We start from the raw sequence: 17,814 nt of genomic DNA, 5'->3' as shown, positions 1-17,814 counted from the left end.
GCTCTGTGGAGTGTACCGTTTAAAGTTGTCTTACGGACAGACACTGTGTTATTGTTGGTGTCTTTGTTGCCTCTCTGCCTCCTTGGCTGGTCTGTGAGTTTTGTTGTCACTTAGTCCTCTTTTGGCAGGTTTGTTGTGGCGCCATATTCTTTCCATTTTTTTTTTATAATGGGATTTAATCATGCTCTGTGGGATGCTCAAAGTTTCTGATATTTCTTTTAAGCCAACCCTGATCTGTAATTCTCCACAACTTTGTCCCCGTCCTGGTTGGAGAGCTCCTTGGTCTTCATGGTGCAGCTTGCTTGGTGGTGCCCCTTGCTTAATGGTGTTGCAGACACTGGGGCCTTTCAGAACAGGTGTATATTTTCACTGAGATCATGTGACACTTAAATAAAGTCCACCTGTGTGCAATCTAACAAATATGTGACTTCTGAAGGTAATTGGTTGCACCAGATCTTAATTAGGAGCTTCATAGCAAAGGGGGTGAATACATATGCACGCACCACTTTTCCATTTTTTTTTATTTTTTATGTTTTGAAACAAGTTTTCTTTTTCACTTCACCAATTTGGACTTCTTTGTGTATGTCCATTACATGAAATCCAAATAAAAATCTATTTAAATTACAGGTTGTAATGCAACAAAATAGGAAAAACCCCAAGGGGGATGAATACCTTTGCAAGGCACTGTATTAGCGACTGGAATAAACAATTTCATAAATGTGTCAAGTACAGTGCCTGTTTGCTCATCTTTACTCACCACAGACCAACATATATTCTTTAGTAACATAGGAATCACTACAAAACTGTATGACCTCTTATTTACTATATTGGCCCAGCCTTTGAAACTCTGGTTTTCCTAGATATGGCTACTATATTGTGATCACTACATCCGATGAATCTGGATACTGCTTTCAAGCTAATTTCTGCAGCATTAACAAAGATGCGATCAATACATGTTGATGATTTCATTCCTGTGCTGTTTGTAACTACCCTGGTAGGTTGACTGATAGCATGAACCAGGTTGCAGGCACTAATTACAGTTTGAAGCTTTTTTCTTGAGTGGGCAGCTTGATGAAAGCCAATCAATATTTAAATCACCCAGAAAATATACCTCTCTGTTGGTATCACACACATTTTCAAGCATTTCACACATATCCAGATACTGACTGTTAGAACATGGTGGTCTATTGCAGCTTCCGATCAGAATGGGAATTAGGTGAGGACGTTTAACCTGTAGCCATATTACTTCTAACTAATTAGAAGTAAGAAGTAAGTATTTGACATGAGATCCTCTCTAATCTTTACAGTAATGTGGTTCTGAATATAAACAGCAACACATCCACCATTGGCATATATATATGTTCTATAAATGTTATAACCTTGTATTGCCACCACTATATTGTCAAAGGTATTATCTAAGTGAGTTTCAGAGATAGTCAGAATATAGAATATGAATGTCATCTTTTACTAGCAAATTATTCATGAACCTTGTTTCTTAAGCTAAATATATTAATGTGAGCTATTTTGAGCACTTTTCTTCTGGGATGCTTACTTTCTTTCATTGCTTTACCGGCTCAGTGCTAACAGTATACATCTAGGTGCATGATTACTGCATACAATAGCTGTAGAATCAGTAAAAGTATTCAGTTAAAGGGACATATATTAGGTTACTTAAATTATGCCTACTGACGCCCGGTGTAATGTACAATTGCTACTCTGCAACACAATGGTAGGGATTAGCTGATAATAATATCAACCCATTGCTTCTTGAAGAAAAAATGTATAAAGGCCTCATGAGTTTAGTTCAACTTTCATACCCCATCAGAACCCCAAATATAAGGTTGTTTTACTTCAATGTTTGTAAACAAACTAAGTGTAAACAACCAGTCTACAAAACATGGTTAAAACTAAAAGGTTTATTTCATGTATGGTCAGTCCTTGCATCCAATAGCGTAGTCTATGGATTTGAGAGTGGTTGCATTTCTCCAGCCACATATCTTAGCTCCCTACTGAAACTGTGGTAGGAGTAATAGTGTAATAAAGTAATTGTGTTATTATATGGTGCAATCCTCTAGTGAGTGAGTTACGTTTGTACCATTAATATCAAGCAAGATTTCTGAAGTCGATGACAAAATTCTTAGTATTTCAAACAAAATTAATGATATTGAAAGCAAAACGTAAAACCCAAAGTACTGATAGTGAAAGAAAATAGTTCAAGGAAATAATAGATTTTTTCCCCCCTCTCATAACTGGATACAAATGTTATTTTTTTATATATATTTTTTACTTTTGTTATGATTTTTTATTTATTTTTTTCACCTTTATTTAACTAGGTAGGCTAGTTGAGAACAAGTTCTCATTTGCAACTGCGACCTGGCCAAGATAAAGCATAGCAGTGTGAACAGACAACCCAGAGTTACACATGGAGTAAACAATTAACAAGTCAATAACACAGTAGAAAAAAAAATTATGCGATAAGAAAAATGACACACTCTCTTTCCTGCAATTTTCCCTATCTTTGGTTATGTCACGCCCTGGTCTTAGTATTTTGTGTTTTCTTTATTATTTTGGTCAGGCCAGGGTGTGACATGGGTTTATTTATGTGGTGTGTTTTGTCTTGGGTTTTTTGTAGGTATTGGGATTGTGAATTAGTAGGGTTATCTAGAAAAGTCTATGGTTGCCTGAAGTGGTTCTCAATCAGAGGCAGGTGTTTATCGTTGTCTCTGATTGGGAACCATATTTAGGCAGCCATATTCTTTGAGTGTTTCGTGGGTGATTGTTCCTGTCTCTGTGTTAGTTTGCACCAGTATAGGCTGTTTCGGTTTTCGTGTTACGTTTCTTGGTTTTTGTATTGTTCGTGTTTATTCGTTATTAAACATGTATGAAAATTACCACGCTGTATTTTGGTCCGATCCTTGCTACACCTCTTCGTCAGAGGAGGAGATAGAAGAAAACCGTGACAGGTTATGTTACCCTGGTTTTGATTTTGTTGCCTTTTTTCCTTTTGCAAGTTTTGGCACATTCATTCCTGCATCCCACTGCTAGTTTTCCTCTGAAGTTAAGCAGGGTTGGTCCTGGTTGGTCCTTGGATGGAAGACTAGATGTAGCGGGAAGTGTTAAAAATAAACAGAGAAGAAAATTTGCTGTCTGATTTGTTTTATGAGGCAAAAACGTGAAAAACAAATATATGAAACTTCATTTGTGTCCCAAAACCACATGTCTAACTGGTGAAAATGACACAAGAACATATATTATCACGTGTCCTAAAACCACATTTTCTTTCACGTGACTTTTTTCACGTGTTTTTTTTTTTTATAAAGGCGGTGGCATGCAGAGTTACATTTACCATTCATATCCCCATTACTATTTAGTGTATGATTCAATCTTGTAGGGGTTTATCAAGGCTGTGTGCCTCTTCCTAACAAACATGGTTGTGTATCTAATTAAACAGCAATTACTCCCTAATTACACGCAATCACTTCTTAGATCAACCAGATTCAAGGTAATTTTCAGCTGAGACGATGGTCAGAATTAAAGTGTGGTGATATGTGCACAAATGAAAGGAAATTAAATACAGTAGCTCTTGGTTAATTCTACCAATTTTGTACATTTGTATGTTATAGGAGTTGGCATGTTTTGGCCGACAGTCACAAAGCTAATCTGTCACAGCACCAAAGTAATCCCTGCTCTCGACAAATACCCACAGCTACTACACTATCCCTGGACTGGGTGAGGAATGTCATCAATAATATTCCATTCAAAGCTTTAGTCGATTCAGGGTGTCTTTGTCTCACATTATATAGGCTCAACCACAAACATAACACAACAATGTGGATACAAAAGACAGATAATAATATAATATGTAAAAGCACATATTACATAGTAATATTCAACTCCTATGGTTAATTCATAGTCTCTACTACTTCTTATCTTAATTAAAATAACTATGTTTATGACATGAGAAGGGAGAGTTTATCCCCGATAAGGGATGAGAATTAATGAGGTGTTGCAATGCCAAGATACTATTCCTCTTTCACTTCTAGAGTAGGCAGTGTGGCAGAGGCACCAATGTTCTCTGCGCTAAGAGTCACCGGCAGGGGGAGTAAGGCACCGAGACAGAGCGAGAGGGAGAGTTAACACTATCACACACAAACACTCATGAGCACGCCCCTGCATCTGAATGGAAACAAACAACTACAAACTATGGGTATGGACAGGAGAGAAAGCGACCAGCACTCACTACATCAAACAACCCCAGTATTCAACCCCTGACCTTGTCAGTAGTCAGAGCAGCACATGCTATTGATGAAGACCACTGGATGTGAGCTACGATATGTGAGGCTACTCTGTTAGACTTTGCAAACTGCCTCGCCCTTCCCATTATTTTGAAACTAGAGGTACATGCCAGCGTAGGTAGGTGCAAGGCTAAACCAATTTGTTTTGTAATACAAACAATCTCCCATGCAGCAATTTCACCTTTACAGGTATCTCTAAAGCATAGTGTCAATTTTACACTGAACCTTGCTGCTCAACAAACTCTTTGATGATCTCACACGTATATCACTTAACCTTGCCGCCATCTTTAATTAATTCCCTCAGCTAGACTCACCTGTATATCGTGTACTTGGTGGTGAATCCTTGCTGGTAGCGCTCTCCGTAAAGTCAGAAAACTCCTGGGAGTGATGAAAGGGCCCTTTGTCAGACAGGAGCCAGGCAAAGGGCCCCGTGGCATTGCTGGAGCCCCTGCATCTGCAGCGGCCCCAACTCCAGTACGGCTGGCCCCGCGGCCGCCGCCACTACCACCCAGCACTGGAGGAGGCTTAGAGTTGTACACTCCCATAGAACCATCAGAGCCGCCCCGTCTAACAGTGATACACCGCCACTCATGCTTCCCCGCACCCGACGACTCTTCATTCTCCCCAAACTTCTCTCCCAGTGTCCTGGAGGAAAGAATGGAGACAGAAAGGATGGTTAGATGTTAGAGAGGGGATATGTGTGTGTGTTGGAATGAGAATAATGTACAGAGGCTAACATGTTGTCACTGCGTGTGTGTTTGTGTGAGATCTTAGTGAAATAATGTAGGTTCAGGACCTTGTTATTTCTTGACCTTCTGCTTTACTGTAGTCTTCCTGACATGTTTCAATAATCAAGTAGGCTTTTAAAATGATGTCCTTTTAAGATGATCTCCTGAATTACCATGATGCAATTTAAATACTATATTATAATGTGTTCTGTAAATGTTCAATGGTTTCCCATCAATAAACAGTCTACTTCATATAATTAGGTAAATAGCAATTTCTACAAAGGTGTCAAATTGACTGCATTTAATCGGCTATTGTATTTTCATACATTAGTAAAGTATTGTTTACCTGATTCTGCAAGCTGTGTTGTACTATGCTGATCACTGAAGTTGTTACAATGTCTCCCTGGTAGACCAGAAGGTGAAGTTGTTATCAGCACAATGCACAGGAGACCAAACGAGAAAAAAACATTTTCACAGGGTCAGATGCGCATACTGCTATAAGGCCACGGAAAGTTGATGAATGAGCAAAGTGAGCGACATCCACCTGAATGGCTGGATCCCTCTCTCACTGAATGAGTGGGTACCCTCGATGGTGTAAAATCCAAAGGAAGGAGAAGGCAACACAGCGCACCCGACAGTCGAACAAGCGCGTCGCTCGTTCCAACGAAGGAAAACAAATGTCACCTTCTGCAGGTGAATCTTGTGTTTTCCAGGGATAAAATAGGTTATTTATGATGTTCCATAGAATAAACAACGCATGCATGCACTAATAGCTATTTTTTCCCCCTCCTCGTGAAAAAAAGCCAAATGATCCTCTTTTCTATTTGTTTTTAAATTTGATTGGAGAGACTCACTTGGAGCACTGTGCACTCGAGTCAGTGCAATGCTTTCTTATACTCCCGTCAGTGTAGTGGCATGCATCTGACTGATATTCGCTTGCTTGCTCTCTAGCACTATTAAAATGTCCAAGTTATTCCTAAACCGAGCCTCCTCCACTCCCCATTGGCTGAAACGAGATAAGAGAGGCATGGTTTAGGTCTGGCTGTATAACAGGATCGATGGTCAATGTGCTTACCCAGACAAAAATGTGAGTACCCAGAGAAAATGTATATGTACATATATGCGGGGGAATTAAACATACATTTACATATATGTCCAGAATATATTGATTAAAGGTATAAATTGAGCACATCATTGTATGTCAAAAAATAAAATATATATGTAAATTAAATACATTTTTGCACCACATGTATCATGCTGAATTGTTCAATCAAATCAAAGTTTATTTGTCACGTACGCCGAATACAACACGTAATGCTTACTTACAGGCTCTAACCAATGGTGCGGGAAAAAAGGTGTGTGTTTGTGTGTGTGTGTGTGTGTGTGTGTGTGTGTGTGTGTGTGTGTGTGTGTGTGTGTGTGTGTGTGTGTGTGTGTGTGTGTGTGTGTGTGTGTGTGTGTGTGTGTGTGTGTGTGTGTGTGTGTGTGTGTAGGTAAATAAAGAAATAAAACAACAGTAAAAAGACATTTGAAAAAAGAGTAGCAAGGCTATATACAGACACCTGTTAGTCAGGCTTATTGAGGTAGTATGTACATGTAGCTATCATTAAAGTGACTATGCATATATGATGAACAGAGAGTAGCAGAAGCGTAAAAAGAGGGGTTGGTAGGTGGTGGGACACAATGCAGATAGTGGGAGCACTGGTTGGTCGGGCCATTTTAGGTAGCATGTACATGAATGTATAGATAAAGTGACTATGCATATAAGATAAACAGAGAGTAGCAGCAGCGTAAAAAGGGGGTTGGGGGTGGCACACAATGCAAATAATCCAGGTAACCATTTGGTTACCTGTTCAGGAGTCTTATGGCTTGGGGCTAAAAACTGTTGAGAAGCCTTTTTGTCCTAGACTTGGCACTGCGGTACCACTTGCTATGTGGTAGTAGAGAGAACAGTCTATGATTGGGGTGGCTGGGGTCTTTGACCATTTTTAGGGCCTTCCTCTGACATCGCCTGGTGTAGAGGTCCTGGATGGCAGGCAGCTTTACCGGAATGTGCGGTTCTGTCCTGCAGGTGCAGCGTGTATCCCTCCCATTGTCTACTGAGAGAGCTGTTCTTACATAAACGCTCGTAATGCTTTTGCCGAAAAGCTGAATTGAAATCTGACACGCCAGGTGGATTAACAACAAGCTAAGCTGTGTTTTGCTATATTGCACTTGTGATTTCATGAAAATTTAATATTTTTAGTAATTTAATTTGAATTTGGCACGCTGCAATTCAGCAGGTGTTGATGAAAATGATCCCGCCAAGTTTTTTCGGGAGATAAAAGCTCTATAAACACTATTTCGTGGTGTCCCGACTTACTAGTTAATTACATTTACATGACTAGCTCAATCAGGTAATATCAATTACAGAGAAAGGATTTTATAGAATTGCATGTCGTATCACTTAATCCGGCATAGCCAAAGACACGACACTGTGGATATAGATACTTTTTTACCTGTTTCCTCCAGCATCTTCACAAGGTCCTTTGCTGTTGTTCTGGGATTGATTTTCACTTTATACTCCAAAGTATGTTCAGCTCTAGGAGACAGAAGGCGTCTACTTCCTGAGCGGTATGATTGCTGCGTGGTCCCATGGTGTTTATACTTGCATACCTTTGTTTGTACAGATGAACGTGGTACCTTCAGGCATTTGGAAATTGCTCCCAAGGATGAACCAGACTTGTGAAGGTTTTTACATTTCTTTAGATTTCCCCATGATGTCAAGCAAAGAGGCACTGAGTTTGAAGGTAGGCCTTGAAATATATCCACAGGTACACCTACAATTGACTCAAATTATGTCAAATTGCCTATCAGAAGCTTCTAAAGCCATGACATAATTTTCTGGAATTCTCTAAGCTGTTTATAGGCACAGTCAACTTAGCTTATGTAAACATCTGACCCACTGGAATTGTGATACAGTGAATTATGAGTGAAATAATTTGTCTGTTAATAATTGTTGTAAAAAATACTTGTGTCATGAACAAAGTAGATGTCCTAACCGACTTGCCTACACTATAGTTTGTTAATAAGGCTAGGTGTCCTGCGAGAGGGACAACTTCCGATGAAACCAGAGGGCGAGCAATTAAAATAAATAATCAAACCAAATTATGGATATTAAACATTTAGGTACATACAAGTGTCTTACATGAGCTAAAAGCTTACATTTTTGTTACCTTTTAGGGATAGGGGGCAGCATTTTTCACTTTGGATGAATTACGTGCCCATAGTAAACTGCCTCCTACACTGTCTCAGATGCTAATATATGCATATTATTATTACTATTGGATAGAAAACACTCCGAAGTTTCTAAAACTGTTTGAATTATGTCTGTGAGTATAACAGAACTTCCAAACAGGAAGTGGAAATTCTGGGGCTGGTTGATTTTCAACTCATCGCCTATTCACATCCAAATAAGATATGGATCTGTTCGCACTTCCTATGCCTTCCACTAGATGTCAACAGTCAGTAGAACGTGGAATGAAGCCTCTAGTGTGATGTGGGAACGGATGGCAGTCATTTGAGTCACTGGTCTGGCAGAATGGCAGTTCCTGGTTACGCGCAGTAGTCATTATATCTCCTTGCATTCCATTACTCTGTAGACAAAACGAATGCTCCGGTTGGAACGTTATTGGATATATATGATAATAACATCCTGAAGATTAATTCTCTACTTAGCTTGACCAGTTTATTCAACCTGGTCACGAAAATCAGAAAAACAATCAAATTAAATTGTTTACCTTTGATGAGCTTTGGATGTTTTCACTCACAAGACAAAAATATATTTTTTGTAGCTGAAATAACTTCATTAGTTCTTCACGTTTGGCTGAGAATTCAACCGGAAATTGTTGTCACGACAACGCCGAAAATTTTTCCAAATTAGCTCCATAAATATTGACAGAAACATGGCAAACATTGTTTATAATCAATCCTCAAGGTGTTTTTCAAATATCTATTCAATAATATATCAACCGGGACAGATGGCTTCTTAGTAGGAAAGAGAGAAACAATGGCCGCATTTGCCCCTTACGCACAAAACACTCTGAGAGACTCCAGCTGACCACTGACACAATGTTGACGTTCAGGCTCATTTTTCTACATAAAAGCCTGAAACTATGTATTGTGACACTAGACACATGAGGGAAGCCATAGAAAAAGGAATCTGGTTGATATGTCATTCAATGCTTAATAGGGACGCATAGGAACGCAGAGCTTTCTAAAGAGTCCCTTCCGGATTGGATTTTTCTCAGGCTTACGCCTGCAATATTAGTTCTGTTATACTCACAGACAATATTTTTAGAGTTTTGGAAACTTTAGAGTGTTTCCAATCCTAAGCTGTCAATTATATGCATATTCTAGCATCTTGTCCTGACAAAATAGCCCGTTTACTTTGGGAACGTTATTTTTCCAAAAATGAAAATACTGCCCCCTAGGTTCAAGAAGTTAAGGACTTAATGTTCAGGAACTAGCTAGCTAAATTATACAAAATACTAACTTACATTGGCTGGGAGCATGTCCATGGGCAATTTAAGATCTACTGCAGTGAAAAATATTGCAGTAGATCTTTCTGATCTTTCTGTTCTGGAGCCTAATTCTCCTATGGACATACCCCCAGCGAATGTAAGTTAGTACATCTTAATTGGGCATGGGACACAAGCTAAGGCTTGATTACCCTTTAGCTGGCCACCTTTGATGAGGGTGTTTAGTGATTAAAGGCCGAAACACCCACTGATTCGAAGGCACACTACTGAGGATGTGTCCCAAAATTGACATCTTATCCCAGTCTAAGAAATAAACCTCCCATGCCACTCTGTCAACATCACGGCAAATCTCATGTGAGTGCATTCCATCTATCGACACAATGGACAGTTTTTAACATCTCGTCCCGTGTTTTATGATTCTTCTTGTATTTCATAGTTTTGATGTCTTCACTCTTATTCTACAATGTAGAAAAATAAAGAAAAACACTTGAATGAGTAGGTGTGTTCCAACTTTTAGCTTGTACTGTATATATAGAAAGATTTTTGCAAATGTTTTAAAAATAAAGAACATAAATACCTCCCTAATACGACCCTAAGAAAACAGCAAAGACAACGTAGGAGTGGGTTCGGTCTCTGATTGCCCTTGTGTGGCCATGCCAGAGCCCAGACTGATCAAACACCTCCCTGGAGACACCTGAAAATAGCTGTACAGCGACGCTCCCAATCCAACCTGACAGAGCTTGAGAGGATCTGCAGAGAAGAATGGGATAAACTCCCCAATCCAAGAAGCCTTGGCTGTAATCATTGTCAAAGGTATTTCATCAAAGTACTTATGTAAATGTGATATAAAAAAAATGAAAACAATTCTATAAAGCTGTTTTTGCTTTGTCAATAGGGGGTACAAACAATGTAATCCATTTTAGAATAAGGTTGTAACATAGCAAAATGTGGAAAGTCAAGGGTTCGAATACTTTCCGAATGCTGTGAACAAAAATGTAAACACAACATGTAAAGTGTTGGTCCCATGTTTCACAAATAAAAGATGAAATAAAAGATCCCCGGGCGCAGTGCATGCTGACCAGGTCACTAGGAGTACGGTGTTTTCTCAGACACATTGGTGCGGCTGGTTTCCAGGTTGAATGTGCATTGCTCTCGACCTTCGCCTTTCCCGAGTACGTACTGGAGTTGCAGCGATGAGACAAGACAGTAACTACTACCAATTGGGGTTAAAATAATAAAATAATTTAAAAAACTATTTCTTCAAATGTTTTGTTAATTTCCATTGCCAAGATAATCCACCCATCTGACAGGTGTGGCTTATCAAGAAGTTGATTAAACAGCATGCTGTTTGTGCAGTTGACAATAAAAGGCCACAGTAAAATGTGCAGTTTTGTTGCACAACACAATGACACAGATTTCTCAAAGTTGAGGGAGCATATAATTGATGTGCTGACTGCAGGAATGTCCACCAGAGCTGTTGCCACATAATTGAATGTTCATTTCTCTACCATAAGCTGTCTCCAGTGTCATTTTAGAGAATTTGGCAGAACGTCCAACCGACTTCACGACTGCAGACTACGTGCATCCACGCCAGCCCAGGACCTCCACACCCAGCATCTTCAAATGCAGGATTGTCTAAGACCAGTCATTAAGACAGTTGATGAAACTGAGGAGTATTTCGATCTGTAATAAAGCCCTTATGTGTGTAAAAAATAACGCCTATATTTTATTGAAAAAAACTTTTTGAGCATATAGAACTTTTTTGGGATCTTTCATTTGAGCTCATGAAACATGGGACCAACACTTTACATGGTACGTTTAAATTTGTGTTCAAAGTGTGTTTATACATACATACTTATACATACATACATACATACATACATACATACATACATACATACATACATACATACATACATACATACATACATACATACATACATACATACATATATGTATCGTAAGTGATTTTAATCAAGATTAGGAAAAGTTTTGCGGCAAGGCAAGTCTGTCAAATTGGCCGCGTAATTCACTTTCTTTCCAATGGAGTAGGAAATTAGCGACTTCAAACTTGCACGAACACTCAATATTTTATAAAAATCCTTTATTTGACACTTTACTCTGTACAATACCTGTGCCTGTCCTGCTGTTTCAAGAATTGTCAGTGGAAGATGTAATCCACCGTTTTTTGTAAGAAATGTAATGCCTACCTAAACAAAAAATGTGCTCCAAAATTGGGTCCAAAATCATATTTATGAAATTGGAGCCAGTTCCCATATGTTCCAAGACCGACCAGAGATATGAGAATTCTAGTCTATGTAAAGCTTTTTCTACAGCGAGAGATAATACATCCCAAAGAGCTGCATCTAAGATATGTAATAGTCAAAGGAGGTTATCTGATAAACTCTTTAACAAACCAGCTTTGGTCCATATGGACCAATTTGGATAAGTAAATCTTGAGATGGGACGACAACATTTTGTAAAACAGTTTAATATCTGTGTTTATCAAAGATAGTGAGAAGACTTTTTAGCATCCTTACCTTTTTTTAATAAATGCAGAATCAGTGCAGTATTCACATCTCTCCCAAATTAACCTTTGTGAATAGCTAAGCAATAGTGGACCTAATTGATTCCACAATGTTAAATAGACCTCAGGGGGAATACCATCCCATCCAGTTGATTTTCCTTTATTCATGCTATTCTATTTCCTTTTGACTTCCTTGAGATGAGATTTGGTGAGTGAGTTGGCTTCGTCTGTTGAGAGAAGAGGAGTTGTTAATTATTTTAGAAAGGACTTAGTCTGGCTTGTTGTGGATTTACAATCAGAGATGTACAGTTCCTTATAGAAGCAGGAAATTATTTGATTCATTTGGGTTCTGATAGTAATTTCCTTGTTTCAGATTCAATAGTTGCTAATTGATCATTACTGCTTAACTTGTTGGCCAGTAAACGACTGAGATGATTACCATGGAAGTAATGGTTGAGTCTAACTCGATAGATGTCCAATTCTGCTCTCTCTCTCAATCAATAAATTATATTCTGTCTTGACTTTGGAAAGTGTAGTAAGAACCTGGTCTGAAAAGAGTGTTTGTTGAGAATGCTTTAACACAGTTAACAACATTTCCAAACCTGATATCTTCTTTAATTGTGATTTTATTAAATGCAGATGCAAATGGTGTTGTATTATTTGTTAATTTTCTCAAAATCTAAAAGCACAACTTAGATTTGAGCCAATGTCATTGAACATGTTATTACTCCACATGTTATTACTATGTTATTACTGGAGAAGCAGTTTTTTCATAGCTTCATACTAAACCATCTTTGACACGTATCCAATCAGGAAGTGACAAACCTGGGTTGGGAAGTTTCCACGGATAGTAGTAGAGGGTTTCCTGGGTTCAAACCAAGCATGTCGGGATATTGGTTTAAACCCCGGGAACTCTTCTACTAATGTCCTTGGAATCTCCCAATTTAGGTTTGCCACTTCCTGTTTGGACGAAGACAAACTTTTGGCGGCAAAAAATATATAAATTACTTAAAATAACAACTATATGATTTCCAAATCTGAAACTATTATCGTTGATATAAACACATGTGGGGCGGCAGCGTAGCCTAGTGGTTAGAGCGTTGGACTAGTAACCAGAAGGTTGCGAGTTCAAATCCCGAGCTGACAAGGTACATCTGTCGTTCTGCCCCTGAACAGGCAGTTAACCCAGGCCGTCATTGAAAATAAGAATGTGTTCTTAACTGACTTGCCTGGTTAAATAAAGGTAAAATGTAATTTAAAAAAAAATGTAATGAATATGCAATAATAAGATAACATTGAGATGTGCTAGGACCCAATGTCAAAATAAAGCTGCCGGTAGGCATTTCCCGACTAGCCAAAAAACAAATGCTATGAAAAAGACTGTGTAATAAATGAAGTGCATGGGTGGATGGATTATGTGGCAGCGCATACAAGAAACAAGTGTTCAAGCCTAGCTAGTTGTGTGTAGAAACGTGTATGCTTCCTTTATTCTGTAGGCCACAGCTTAACCCCATGATGATGACAATGGTGAGCGGAGAGGTGGATTGATGATGACTATGGTTAATATCATCAGAACACCACTTTGGTGTATCTACAGGCCTATGTTATTCAGACCTAATTTGAAAGCTAATCCAGGTCTCAAACATTAGCCTACTTTTGCTATTCCTCTGAATTGATACGATTGACACTGAGCATGCCACACCGAGATAGGGAAGAGGAAATTATGCCTTCCTGCAGATGTTCAAGAGAGGAAATATTGAATCGTGATGCTGTGCTGTTCAAAGAAGAGCTGAAATCCCATAGCACAGTTTCTTCACAGGCTGAAGTGGAAGACTGAGTTGATTCTCAAACTTGTCAGCAGCTCTCAGAAAGTTGAGCTCATAGAAATAGAATTCTCTTAAAGTTGTGCCTTCTCTCCAATCTTCTGAAATAACACCAAATACTTCCTCATCGATATTAAACTATCATAGGGAATGTGTCAACTGACACCATAATCCCCATACGCCTAGTACACCAGTTTTGACCAAAGCCCTGTTTGTGTCCAGGCTATTACAAAGGAACACAGCCAACTCTGTAGCACTGGGGTCCTTTGATAATAAGACAGATGTTGGACCCTTCACTATGATTCTTCACTTTCTGTGGATAAGACCCAGATTCTGCTCTGGTCATGGCCGGTCCACCTGCTTCTACTTGGTGCAAGAAAAGGTGACATGTACTATTTAGTCTCCACATGGCATAACTATGCAATGGTGGAGAAACTTAAAGTTTTTTTTTTCATAGGTCAAAAGTGATTTGAAATTGATTGCTAATAGATCTTATTGACCATGCAAATAACAGTTGGAAATAGAGCAATCTCGGCTGGAAATCAAAGTGTGTCAAAAGGATTCATTATACGGACAGAAAGCACAGGTTCGCTTTCCAGGACTTGCCTGGATAGGTTTGGGTTGCAGAAGTTGCTGTTTGCAGAAAACATTTTCCTGAGCAACTGCAAGTGAGGTGATGATAACATTGATATGAAAGTTGGCTTGTTAAAAACGGTTGGAATATCAATGTCAGTTTTCATTTATTTGATAATAATGGCAAATAAACCAAAAAATTATCTTGATAAACAGCTTATAAGCACACCCTCCAATAATGTGTCACTATTTCCTCTACGGACGCTCTGCCAAGCAGTCATTTGAAGAGGTAAATATTCACTTTAGGCTGAGACTGTTCAATAACACCACTGAAGTGTCTCTGTGACAAGCAATCAGGGAAGAGATTCCAAAGAGGATATTTTAATTAGCCAGATTCTTGACAGCTTTTGTCAGTGCTTATCCAGATCAGTACCATGTGTTTTATCTTTTGTTCAGTGAAGCCAGCATGTTGGGTGGTTACAGTACAGACGCTTGAAAGGAATATACATCCCAAAATAGACCTTTGAAGTCATGCTGCTGCACAGACATACAGTCAGGTCCAAAATGATTGTCACCCTTTATAAAGAAGAGCAAAAAAAGATTGTATAAAATAAGTAATGCAAATACAGAGCTATATTGTATGCTCAGAAAATTTTTAAAATTACATTATTTTATACCAATAGAATTGCACCGAGATAGAGATTTTTGTTGATAGGGGTCAATTTTATTGCCACCCCTGTTTCCAATATCTTTCAATACTGGATAATGACACTGATCCTTTTTCTAATGTTTTATGAGATTGGAGAACACATTGGGAGGGGGTCTTAGACCCTTCCTCCATGCAGAATCTTTCCAGATCTTTGGTATCCTTTGTCTGGGCTTAGGGACTGCCCACTTCAATTTCAACTGCAGGTTTTAAATGTGGTCCAAAACCCTTTTTTGTAGATTGATGATTTGATGAGTCTTTGGTGTTCTTTATTTGCTGGAAGATCCACTTGAGGCCAAGTTTCAGCCTCGTGGCAGAGGCAATCAGGTTTTGGGAAAAAATGTCCTGGTACTGGGTAAAGTTCATGATGCCGTTGACCTTAACAAGGGTCCCAGGACCAGTGGAAGCAAAACAGCCCCACTATATTTTACTGTTATATTTTGCTCATGCATCGTCTTTTCTACATTTAATTTAATTTAATTTTAATTTTACCTTTATTTAACCAGGCAAGTCAGTTAAGAACACATTCTTATTTTCAATGACGGCCTGGGAACAGTGGGTTAACTGCCTGTTCAGGGGCAGAACGACAGATTTGTACCTTGTCAGCTCGGGGTTTGAACTCGCAACCTTCCGGTTACTAATCCAACGCTCTAACCACTAGGCTATGCTGCCGCCCCCATGAAACGTACCACTAAGTTCTATTTTCATGTCATCCAACAAATGGAAAAATCTGGAGATGGCGAAACGGTATTGACACTTGGACTAGAACCGGTGCTTCAATCTGGTCTCAGAACATTTCATATCATTCTGTACATAATTCCAAGACACTCCATTTAGTATATGTTACGTTTAGTAATATATGTGTTAATTTGTGGATGTCCGTCAATTTTTTTATTTTTATTTCACCTTTATTTAACCAGGTAGGCTAGTTGAGAACAAGTTCTCATTTGCAACTGCGACCTGGCCAAGATAAAGCTTAGCAGTGTGAATAGACAACACAGAGTTACACATGGAGTAAACAATTAACAAGTCAATAACACAGTAGAAAAAAGGGAGTCTATATACAATGTGTGCAAAAGGCATGAGGAGGTAGGCGAAAAATTACAATATTGCAGATTAACACTGGGGTGATAAATGATCAGATGGTCATGTACAGGTAGAGATATTGGTGTGCAAAAGAGCAGAAAAGTAAATAAATAAAAACAGTGTGGGGATGAGGTAGGTGAAAATGGGTGGGCTATTTACCAATAGACTATGTACAGCTGCAGCGATCGGTTAGCTGCTCAGATAACTGATGTTTGAAGTTGTTGAGGGAGATGAAAGTCTCCAACTTCAGCGATTTTTGCAATTCGTTCCAGTCACAGGCAGCAGAGTACTGGAACGAAAGGCGGCCAAATGAGGTGTTGGCTTTAGGGATGATCATTGAGATACACCTGCTGGAGCGCGTGCTATGGATGGGTGTTGCCATCGTGACCAGTGAACTGAGATAAGGCGGAGCTTTACCTAGCATGGACTTGTAGATGACCTGTAGCCAGTGGGTCTGGTGACGAATATGTAGCGAGGGCCAGCCGACTAGAGCATACAAGTCGCAGTGGTGGGTGGTATAAGGTGCTTTAGTGACAAAACGGATGGCACTGTGATAAACTGCATCCAGTTTGCTGAGTAGAGTGTTGGAAGCAATTTTGTAGATGACATCGCCGAAGTCGAGGATCGGTAGGATAGTCAGTTTTACTAGGGTAAGCTTGGCGGCGTGAGTGAAGGAGGCTTTGTTGCGGAATAGAAAGCCGACTCTTGATTTGATTTTCGATTGGAGATGTTTGATATGAGTCTGGAAGGAGAGTTTGCAGTCTAGCCAGACACCTAGGTACTTATAGGTGTCCAGAAATTCAAGGTCGGAACCATCCAGGGTGGTGATGCTAGTCGGGCATGCGGGTGCAGGCAGCGATCGGTTGAAAAGCATGCATTTGGTTTTACTAGCGTTTAAGAGCAGTTGGAGGCCACGGAAGGAGTGTTGTATGGCATTGAAGCTCGTTTGGAGGTTAGATAGCACAGTGTCCAATGACGGGCCGAAAGTATATAGAATGGTGTCGTCTGCGTAGAGGTGGATCAGGGAATCGCCCGCAGCAAGAGCAACATCATTGATATATACAGAGAAAAGAGTCGGCCCGAGAATTGAACCCTGTGGCACCCCATAGAGACTGCCAGAGGACCGGATCATTTCGTATGATATGATCCGTAAAACGTACACTATGTTGTGAATTTGCTAAATGTATGATATGTTACAAATTCTAGCTAGGTGGCTAACGTTAGCTAGCTCGCTAACTTTAGCTAGACTTTAGCTAAACCAGTTGAGAGCTGCGCACCCTTGCTGACTGCACACCCTTGCTGACTTCCATTGAAACTAGGCTCTGTATGGCACACATGTGAATATATTTCATGTACTTTGTGATTGTGTAGGCTACTTTGTGCATGATTTGTCTATTTGACTACATAATTGATCAATTGTATAGCTCCACTACACTACATTGATATGCATCAATAGGGAATAAGGGGTGAGTATACGCAATGCCCGCTGAAAAAGGTGGGTACACATTTATACCTGCGTATTGCCTCAACTACACAACTGGCCATTTGTGTTGTTG

The sequence above is a fragment of the Oncorhynchus keta genome, chromosome 26, assembly GCF_023373465.1.
Source record: "Oncorhynchus keta strain PuntledgeMale-10-30-2019 chromosome 26, Oket_V2, whole genome shotgun sequence".
Lineage (NCBI taxonomy): Eukaryota > Metazoa > Chordata > Actinopteri > Salmoniformes > Salmonidae > Oncorhynchus > Oncorhynchus keta.
Note: the sequence above shows the minus strand (reverse complement) of the source record.